Here is an 11,004-nt window from a genome sequence, read left to right as displayed (position 1 = left end):
GTGCGACACGCAGCAGAGGTGATGGGTGTGGGGTGCGCTGCACGCGCCGGGAGTTACGTGTTGGGTGTGCTGCACACGCCAGTGCGTCGCACAGGCGGCGTGTTTGTGCGCGGGGGAGTTGTGTGGGTGTTGCTGCATATGGCGTGGTGCCGGTGGTGTGTGGCACTGGACAGGGTGTGCTGCACGCACGGTGTGTGTTACAGGGTGTGCTGCACGCACGGTGTGTGTTATGGGGAGCATTACAGGTGCGGGGTGCGTTAGACGGCTGCAGGTGCCCCGTGCTGCCCCAGGACACGGGCTGAGCCCTGCGGTCTGTAGCCGCCCTGTGCGAGGGTCTCGCAGGGTTTCACGACCGCCGTGCTGGGGTCCCTGCCCTGCCAGGGGCCATTCGGCACCCGAAATCCCTGTGTTTGGGAGCAGAGATGCACCAACAGTGGTTTGCGCTTGGGGGAAAGGCTCTGGCTCCGCTCCCTGCACCCGCTTGTGCCCCCTTTGCCGTCGCCTTGCTCCCCGCAGCCCCGGGCTTTTCTTCTTCAAACTCGCGATGATCTGAAGTAACTGGATTAACCTCCTGTCCCCGCCCTGCGGGCAGCTGGGCTGGAGACTGCCACCGCCAGGGAGGTGACAGAGCCTCACGAAGCCACCAGCGAAGCCGTGGCGCTCGCTGCTCTCCGCCGGGTTTGCAGCGCGGGCAGGAGCATCCGCGGTTCAGAGTCCCCCGAAAGCCGGACCGGCTCTCCCGGCCGTGGCACGTGAGTATTGCCCATCGCCTTGGCGGGGCTTGAATCATGCGGGAGAGGGGACTCAGGCCTGGGGTTTGGCTCTGGTTCACATTTACAGCAGTGTCACTCTTGTTTACTCTGCGGAGAAATAAATGAGACCGCAGACTTTTGCATTCTCTGGGCAGGCTATATTTGTTGCCTGGGATTGATGGGTTTTCTCCCCTTGGCCCTCTTCCCAGAAAAAGCAAATCATAAACAGAAGGAGAATATTGGTGTCATGTCCTGGGCATTAACCAACGCGAGGGAAAATGCTCCGCTTGCTGCCCACCGATCGCAACGGCGTCCCAGCTCCTCGGTCCAGCTAACCGGGGGAAAAAATCCCATGCACCTCCATCCCAGCGGGGTAGCGATGAAGAGGAGCGCTCGTATAGGTGGCCACAGCAGCCGAGGGACGCTGCTGCAGGATTCTGGGGAGCAGGTCGGCATCCCCCGGGACGGGAGAGCTCAGTTTGGGATGGGAGAGAGCTCTCCCCGCTGCATCTCCCGTGGGTGACCGGCAGCACTCCCGACCTCTGCAAAGGGCCAGGCTGGTGGTTTTTTTCCTTGCTTTTCATCCGAACACCACTCTTGGCTGAGCAGAGCCAGGATGTAGTGAAGCAATATAAACACCATCCTTCAGCAGGGCTGGCCGCGCACCCGGCGTCCCCGGGAAAGCAGCCTGCACTCTGTAACACAGAGTTTTCCCCTCGCTGTTGGGAAAGGGAGAAGGCAGCCGTGGGCGCGGGGTGCGAATCCCATCCGTGGGGCATTGCGCACGCTGGCGAACCGGCAAGGGCTGGCGAACCTGCACGCCGGGGATGCAAACGCTGCTGAGGCCAGACAAACTCGAGCCATGCTGCAGGTGCACAGAGCTCCCAAAACAGCCTTGCGAGGTGCTGCAGCACCGCGAGAGAGAGTTTGCACCATTGGCTTTGGATGGAAGTGAAAAAGATGGCCCAAAATAAGCAGCCAGGGGAAGCGCAGTGGGAGCAGGATGGGGACAGCAGATGGGCAGCCGTCAGCGTGATCTGCGCTGTGCTCACGGCAGAGAAGCGGCTCACTCTTGACTTTAAAAAAAAAAACACAACACACGCACCCAAATCTAATAATAATAACTACCCTCTCAAGGGCTTGGGTGCTTTCCAGTCCTCACTACTATAAAACTAAAATTAGTTTTGTTGCAGAAGCCTCCAGTAAAAAAAAAAAAAAAAATGCACTAGAGCAATAAAGCAAGGTAAGGTGTTGCAGAAGCAGTGCAGGACCAGGCACCGCAGGAGGAGGATTTGCAGCAGGGCTTCCCGGAGTTGCCTCTGCTTGCGTTACCCTGAGCCCAAGGAGGTGGCTGGGAGGTGTCGGAGCTGTTGCATTTCCCCAAGCAGCTGTTTGCACCCTGGTTTGGGAAATTTTTTTGCAATATCTAGGGATTTTTGGGTGCCTTGATTTGCAGGTGCCCAGCAGAGCGTGTGAGCAAGCTGACAGCTCTCCCGGCCCAAGGGGACGCTCCTCTTGCCAGGGTCTTGCTGGGAGCAGCAGGGAGGCGAGGGGGCTCGGGAGCAGGCGGAGGGTGCTCGGGCACCCCGGACCCACTCACACCTTCCAGCTGCAAAACACCCCCAGGTGCACCCATGCACAGTGCAAATCAAGCTTGCAACCCCCAAAAAACAGGCGTGCTGGGTGAAAAACCTCTGCTGTAATGCGTGCGTTACAAACCAACATGAATAGCTCCAGCGGATCCTTTTTTTCTCTTTTTTTAGCTTTTTTTGGGGGGGGATGCAGCTGGGTTGCAGCTGGGATTTGCAACCGCAAAACTCCCTGACCAGGCTCGGGGTTAGCTGGGGCATTGCGGCCGTGGCCAAAGGATGGCTTTTGCTTGCATGTCTTCTTCCATGCATCTCACTCAGGGCCCGTCTTCTGCATGAAGCTCCTTCGGCTCCGCTGCAGGAGCGTTGCTCGGCCCGTGCCGTCCTGCGCCGCTTCGCTGCCGCCTGGGCATGGAAATGTGGTTCCAATAGAAAGGCTGATATTTCCCTAATGCTTTCCATTTCTACAGCCCTCTCTGCTGTAATAGGAGCTGGAGCTGTCCGGAAGAATGTCTACAATGCAGAAAGGGCAAAAAAGGATGGAAAATTCCCTACTCAAAGCTACAGCAAAATCTCATCTGGCTCCTTCCTCATCATCCCATGCGTTATTTATTGTTAATAATAATAAACAGCGTGCAACATCTGTCGGGGGGGGGGTGTTTTGAGGTTGGGGTTTTTTGCAGCTCGCCTGTCTGTTGCTGCAGCTTTGCTCTTTGCAGCGGCATCGCTCCCCGGGAGATGAGGGCGTTTGACAGTGTTTGAAAAATCAGGAGGTTTGGAAACACGAGGAGATGTTTAAACCTATTCTGGTGGTTGTGACAGCGCAAAATATGAGTGTTATGTTATCCCGGCTCTCCGACAATGAGTTATGGGACGTTTCATTGTGTTTTACTCTACAGATCTATATACGTACGCGCCTGTGTTTGTGTAACGCTGGCCGGTGCCGGAGGCGGCCGAAGCGCCGCGGCTCGGGCTCTGGCTCGGATCCACCCGTCACTCGCATCGGTTGGGATCCCATTTGCTGACATGGTCTTACTCCCGATTTGGTATCTGTGAGGGGGAAAATGGGTCTAACATCATTGTTTCCACTCGATGGAAGCACTGGCAAAGGGAGCGTTCCTTATTTAAACAGGTCCAGAAACTTACTGGGAAGAAATCACTTTCCCAATTTATAAAGACAAATTATTTTTCGGTGGTATTCAAAACCTCAGCCTTCTTCCCTTCATAAATAGGGCTACCACATGTTTTTGTTCTTGGTTAAACAAGGCGTAGCCTCAAACTTCAGGCCCAAGAGGAGGGAAAAAGAGAAAAAAAAGGAAAAAAAAGGAAAAAAAGGAGACTTGTTTCACCACCGTCGGTGGGAGCAGGGTGGGAGCCCACGGTCCAGCCCGCAGCTCCGCTCGGCACCGTCCGGATCAACCCGTTTCCCTTCTGGTATTGTCGGGTCTGACCGACCATCTGCAGAAATTGATGCAATGCATCTATATTTTAGATACTCTCTATTTATTCGAAGTAACTTATGTTATTTATTTAGATACCATAGTGTGCCATCTACGTAATGCGTTCTTTCTCTCTCTCTTTTTTTTTTTTTATTTTATTTATTGATCCAAATGGTGCCAAGTGCAGTTTACATTTATTACATTTTTACCATTTATTCTGAACGTTGGGAAAAAAAATGCAGTATGACATTATTTTTTTTAAACAAACATAAACTCGGGTGTGATGCTGTTACATACTCCTGACAAAGTGAAAATAAAAGGAGGATTATATTGATTTCGCTCTGGTCATCGTCTTTCACTGCTGCCTATGGGTGAGCGATGGCAGAGTGATGTGATGTCCCCAACCTGGCGATGGGGATGGCCAGGGACAGGGGGAATTTGGCTTTTCTTTTGGGAGAGCAGAGAGGGCCAAAGGATGGCACTGGCTTTATTTTCCAGTTTCCTGCAGAAATCTCCATGCACACCTGCAAACAGCCCCATTTCTTTCATTTTCATCTGCTGCAAAACTATATTTATGCAAACCAACGATTTGAGACCTTCCCAGGACCTGGGTCATTGCCTGCGTACGTCTGGGCTGGTTTAGCCACAGAAATAATCATCTTTGCCCCCTTCTTATAAAGGCGCTTCCAATTGGGTTGGCTGAAAGACGTGCCAATTCTGGCAAAATCACGTCAAAAAAAAAAAGAAAAGGAAAAGAAAACACGAGGTTTTGATAAGGTCAGCCAGAAAAAAGTTTCAGTTGCTCATCTGGAAGCAGTGCTGAGGTTAGAAACATATTTTATTTTATAGGGAAAACATCTCAAAGTCAGCAGCAGGCATTGGCTGGGGTTTTTGTTGCTCTTCTTATTAGGATGATTATGGTGGTTAATATTTTGTTTTGGGTGAAATCTTGCAATTTGAAAGCCCAGCCAAGTTCAGGACGCAAACACGTTTCAAAGCTGCGGAAAATGGAAGCGTTGGCACCAACGCTGCCGCCGCACACGCACCAGTCCCAGCCCAGCTCCTGCTCCCTGCTACTGGTTTCCAGTAGCTCCGCTGGGGACAAAAGCCAGAGGTGCCCTGCTGTTATAAGCCCCATTTTAGCACACATTAACCCCATTTAACAGACGTTGACGCCTTTAAAGTGTTCATTGCCCCAGTTTAACATGTGCTACCCCCCAGTTAACACACGTTATCTCCAGTTAACACACATTAACCCCACTGAACACACATTACCCCCAATTAACACATATTACCCCATTTTAAGACACATTACCCCCATTTAACACACCTTAGGGCATTTACCATGCAGAGCATCAGTGTCTCTGATGCAGGGAAATGCCTGCACCCATGTCCTTTGAAAGCACTAACCTCCCCACCCCAATCTGTCCAGAAAAATATGATTTTTTTGTTTTTTTCACTGAAAAATAGGCTGAAACTATCTAGTGCCCGTGGTGAGAGCGGGTACAATTTTCTGCATTTGTTTGCAAAACACACCATCCCGAGCGGAGCCAGCGAGCCGCTCTGCCGGGCTTGGCAGCGGACAACGGGGAACAACTGGGAAGAAAGAAAAAAAAAAAAAAAAAGAAGCTAAAATGCTTTTGAACCACAAAGGTTTATAGTGTTTTTTTCGGAATGGAAAAAAAGGTCTGTTTATATTCCCCCCTCATGCCACCCAGAGGCCTGACAGCCGTGGACGGCTCGCGGCCGAGTCAAACATTCACGCTCGAAGCTCCACTTTGTAAATATTTTATGAAGCATCTTTTGAGACTCATAAATCTTTGCGTGTGCGCACGCATGCGTGCATGTGTGTACGTGTGCGCTCCAGAAACTGAGAAAAGCTGTGATCCTGCTGCCAGCCTGTCAAAAAAAAAGAGAAAAAAAAAAAAAAGACAAAAACAAAAAGACAAAATGAAGCTTTAATGACCAAATTGGAGAGGGCTGCTTGGAAAATCTGACTCCTCCAAGAGTGCAAAAAAAAAAAAAAAGAAAGAAAACAACGATTGCAGGCAACAGCATGAAGCCAGGACGTGCTGCCGGGCTGGGACCAGGGATGATTTTGGGTGCAATTTCTTGGAGATGAGGTGGATGTTGCCAACTTTCATACTGTAAGTGGGAGATTTTCACTGGCTGGTGCTTGCTTTAAAGCCCCAGCTTAAAAATCCCAGCTCTCAAATGACATTCTGTGTTCATTTGTTCATTTTTAAATGGAAAAAGTAATAGGCGGGAAATGGGATGCTGAGAGGGCTCAACCCCATCGCTCAGTTTGAGCTTCTCAAAATTACCTCCCAGTAAGAAAAACCATGGGAAAATAAACCCAGCCCAACTTCAAACTGGAAAACACAAAATAAAAGTGAAGACAAGAGTGTGCAGTTTGCAAGTCTTAAAAAAATAAACAAACCCAACCAACCACCAAACCCATATCTATGGTGATTTCTCTCCCAATATCGCTGGTAGTACTACCAAAAACGTGACGCCTGGGAACCATATTCGTTGCTTCAGCTGCTGCTGGGGTTTTGCCCCAAGGGAAGGAGGGAGCTCGCGGTGCTGGACAGCCGTGGAGAAAACAGAGTCTGAATAGTTCGATGGTCCCCCTCCCAGCCTCTCCGGACAAAACGAGGAGGAGGTTTCCAAAGCACAGGGGGTACCTGCCCGTAGGCTCGGGAAAGCTGGAAGTCATTTGTTTAGAGGATTTGTTCAGGCGCCTTCACACACCCAGGACAAAGCCAGTGATGGTGGAACTCTGGAGCTTGTAAGGCTCCAGCTGATGTTTTCAGGATTTTGGTGTATCTGAGCCTTTTCTCTTCCCTTCCCCAAATGCAAAGCCCTGCTGAGCCGGGCTTGGTGAGGATTTGTGTTTCTCCCAAGGTTTGCCTCTCCTCTTGGCTCCCCTCCGGCCCTGGTGTCTCTGCAGAGCAGAGGTCAGACACTGCTCCAAAAACTCCATTTTCAACATTATTATCTCCCTGGTTTCCCATGAGGAGCAGTCCCTTTCTCACCTCTTGGGGAAATACCCCTGTAAAGCTCTCCCCTTCTCTGCTTTTTGGATCATCTCTGCCCAAAAGCATCGGCTGGGAACACTTCAACCTGTCTCCTACCACCTTTGGGTAAAAAGATGAGAGGTTTGGGGGCAAACGCAGTGTTTTCACATCTTCTCTGCAAGGGACTGAAGCAGCCCCTCGTGCCGGTGACTCCAACTGGGTGTGGAGGGGGGAACCCCCTTCAGCAAGGAGGCTGCAAACCCCAGCACCGGTGTTTCAGGAAAAGCCAGACTGTGACTTCTCAGCACGGTCTCCCAGCCCCGGGCCCCTGCGGTGCACACATCCAGATGTTTCCCTCAATGAAGTGCCCCCTTACAGAGTTTCCCAAGTGCGGTGTCAGCTTTCCCAGCCCCTAACAAAATCAGGCTGTGTGTGGCTCCACGTCGCCCACAGGCATCCCCTCCCCAGGCCGCGGCAGCACCGAGCCGACGCTTAGAGGAGGGGAAGGTTTAATGCAATATTTTTGTCCTGCCAACCCCACGTCCCCTCTTCAAGGACCATGGCTTAAGCCTGGCTGGGTGCAAGCTCCTAACATCCCATGGTTTGCCCAGCCCTGAATGCTTCAGCAGAACTAAAATTCATATTTTGGTCACCCTCTTGAATGCTGCAGCACAATTTGGGGGATGAGGGTGAGGTCAACATTCATAAATCTGTCCCCTGCATATTTATTTTGCCTTTGCTCCTGCAGCCTCAAAGGCTGGCCAGCCTCGGGGTCAGCAAGACCCCTGCTGCTCTCCCCAAGGCTCATCCAGGTCCCCAAGCAGCCCTTGGACCCAGGAGAGGGATGAGGCTGACAAGCCTGGGTGGCCTTGACCTGTCAAAATAACCCCAGGCTCAATCACAAAAGGAGAGAGCCGATAACCCTGGTGCTGCCAGTCCCCAGTTAAGAGAGTCCAAAAACCTACAGGACTAATCTCTTTTTAATAGGTGTTAAATGACTCCAGGTCTTGGAAGCAAAGGGAATCAGGCTTGGGAGGCTGGCAAGAGAAAACTGGAGATCTCTTGCAGCTGTCTGGCCGAGCGGGTGCTCCCAAAATGCTCCCCGGCCACGGCTGGAGAGGCTGCAGCAGCAGGAGGCATTAGCAGGGATGGAAAGATTATCTTTGACTTCCCCCGTAGTTGGAAAAGGGGTTTTCCACAAGGGTAAATAGCCCGAATTTGGGAGAATTGGCCCTTTTGCATGCAAGATGTCTACTAAATGTATTTGTCGAGCCCCATCCCCATGGTCCCCTGTGCCAAGGAGCCCAGGGCTCTTTCAGGTGCTCTCCTGCCTTCAACATCCCCCTCCATCTGCGTCCCAGCCCTCTGTGTCACAGGACGCGGCCACCTCGAGGCTGGCCACTGCTCTGTGTCTGTCGTTTGCCATCGGCCGTGGAAATTGTTCTGCTTTGCAGAAATACTCGTCGTTCTGCTTAAGAGAAAACCCTCCCTAGCCTGGGGTTTCGCTTCAGCATTTCCATCGGGGAGCTTTTCAAGTTTGGAAAGGCATTTCTTTCCACTTAAAAACTACACTGAGTTTCAATCTGGCTCTTCCCCACCCCTCAGCACATGATTTACATGTTTCAGGTTGACCTCAACTGAAAATTTCCAAATTTAATTTTTTTTTTGTGCTCCCCTAGCATTTGCTTTGGGTTCAGTCCCTCCCCTTCCCCTCTTTCCCGCAGCCGGCTCCCTTCCCAGCCCTACACCAGAGGGACTTTCCCCATCCAGTCTCTTCCCAGCACAATGGTGCAAAAATGTTGGTGTTTCCTTGTTCCCAGAGTGCGTCGTCACCAAAGAAAATGCCACCAGTGCCAGCTCTGATGGGGTCAATCTGCATGGCAAGGCATCTCAGCCTGGGGTGGCTGGGCAGCTTCGACCATGCTTCGTGCCTTCCGTGTATAAGCTTTGGAGAGGCTTCTTCTTCCCCCAGTTTTTTTGCAGCAGTGTTGCTCCTGGATGAGAAAAGGTTCAGTCATTTCAGCAGTCACGTCTCACCCTTTTGATATCTCATCTAGTGCCTTCCTCAGAAACAAGAGATTTTCTTTCTTACCTTTGAAGTTGAAAGGAGGTTGAAGTTAGGAGCATGAGGTACATGAACTGCACTGTACATGTATATACATTATACATGCTCTAGTACTCAAAAAGGCATGCAAAAGAGCCAAACTAATTAAGCCTTTTTAATGACATTGCTGCATTGTAATTTGCCACTCAATCTGCTTTGATAACTGTTGATAATATTTACTTGTTGCTAGTCCATTTATTAAGGAGAATTTCAGAGAGCCTAGGGTGCGTTTCCTTCCAGAGGACCCTGGGCAGTCTTGAGCCCAACTCAAATGACAGGGTCGGGGCTATCCAAAAACAGGTCTTGAGGGGGATGGATTGAAGCTCCTGGTCACCAGCATTTGCTTCCCCAGCGTGAGCCTGCAGGTCGCTCAAAGGAATGAGATCCAAGCGGGAATTGAATTGCCTGCTTATTAAGATGTCTATTTAATGCACAGGGTGATCTCAATAAACATCATCACCAAGTCTCCAGTGGGAGCAAAATTGAGCTCCCTGCCCATGCATAGCCACTTGCTCTGCACCCGGCAAATGCCACCTTGTATAGTTGGAAACCCCATTGGCCAAGGGAGCTGCGTATCTGCAGTCGCCCACCGCTGCAAGAGACATCTAAACCCCCTGGAGACAGCGGCCCTGCCCCAACACACCCTGCATCGCCACCCCCCAGGAACTCCCCTTCCCTGCAGTACGTCCCTTCAAAACGGGCTACAGAAAACTATTTCAGGTGAACTGAACATGGTCATGGGGCTTCTTCACTGTGGTTTCTTCCTGGGAAGGCTTTTCATGACATTGGCTAAAGCCAAGAGCAAACTCCTCTTGGCTGCGTTCACGCATGCAGCATGGGTCGTCTCCAGCAGCTCCTGGAAATTTGCAATTGGTTTTTCAAATGGCGCACCCTTTCCAAGCAGCTGGACTTTGTGCCCCCACGTGGTGCTCCGTCGCCGCTCAGTTTAACCAGCCACTCTGTTTTGTAATTGGTTTTGCTGGCAATGCCAGCAAAAGGCAGCTCCGGAGGCCAACGCTCAAAGCTGAAGTCTTCCCAGTGGAAGTCTCGAGGTGGAAGGATTTAGCCCAGGGACAGGCGTCATCCTCCAAATCTAGCAGGAGCAGTGAAACGAGTGACCGTCCATCCCAACTCCCCCGTGCCACCCACTGACAGGAAGAGACTGTTCATAGAGCTCACCTGCAGAATATTATTTATCCCTTATCCACATCCATATCAGCTCAATCAGTAATGTTACAGTCTTAAATTTCTCCAGCTGCTCTGAACTGAACCGGCTCTAAAGATGGGAAGAGCACCACGGTCGGTTGACGACAGCTACATGCTAAAGGAGGAGAGAGATGTGTGTCTGCAGGCAGACAAGGCAGAGGCAGAAGCATGGACAATTATTTGGCAATAAAAATTGATGCCTCGCAAATTTATTGCTCTTCTTTGGAGCAGCCAGCAAGCACACGGCTAAGGAAGATGTGGCACATTTTTCTACTTGCATTTCCAAAGGGGTTCGCTAAGGTCCAGCAAGGACTCTTCAAGAAACCAAGCAGCCTCAGGAAGGGCTCATCTAGACAGGTACTGTTAGGAGGACAGGAAAAAGATGAGAGGGATAAAGGTTCAGATTTCAGAGAGAAGGATTTCTTCTTAGGCTTGTGCTGATCAATGTATTCAACCAATCTGCAAAGCGGAGAAAAACCAAAGGTGATGAAGGTTACTAATGAAAATTAGGGACTCGCAATGCTAAAGACAAGGTCTTGCTGATGGTCCTTCTTCTACAGAATGACTGCGGGAGGAAATGCAGAGGGGATTCTTTGGAAATGTTTGCTAAATGCTGCTGATGGAGAAAACAATTGTCTCTCTGTATGTATTGCTGGACTCTGAGCTGATTTTCCTCATGGAAACATCCTGGGGTAAGGACAGACCTTTGAAAAGTTCAGCTCAGGGATCAGTAGCAGTCAGGAAGACAAACTGAATGTCCAGAGGTATTGGCAGGGAGCCTGGAAGGGCACAGCCGTGTCTGCCAACTCCATGCAATGGGGCTCCCCCAACCTGAAAAGGAAACAATTTCCAGTGATACGACCTGAACAGCAGCAGGAAGCTCAATAAAGGCAA

This window comes from Platalea leucorodia (genome assembly GCF_965183815.1).
Source record: "Platalea leucorodia genome assembly, chromosome: 21".
Classification (NCBI taxonomy): domain Eukaryota; kingdom Metazoa; phylum Chordata; class Aves; order Pelecaniformes; family Threskiornithidae; genus Platalea; species Platalea leucorodia.
This window is presented reverse-complemented; position numbering follows the sequence as displayed.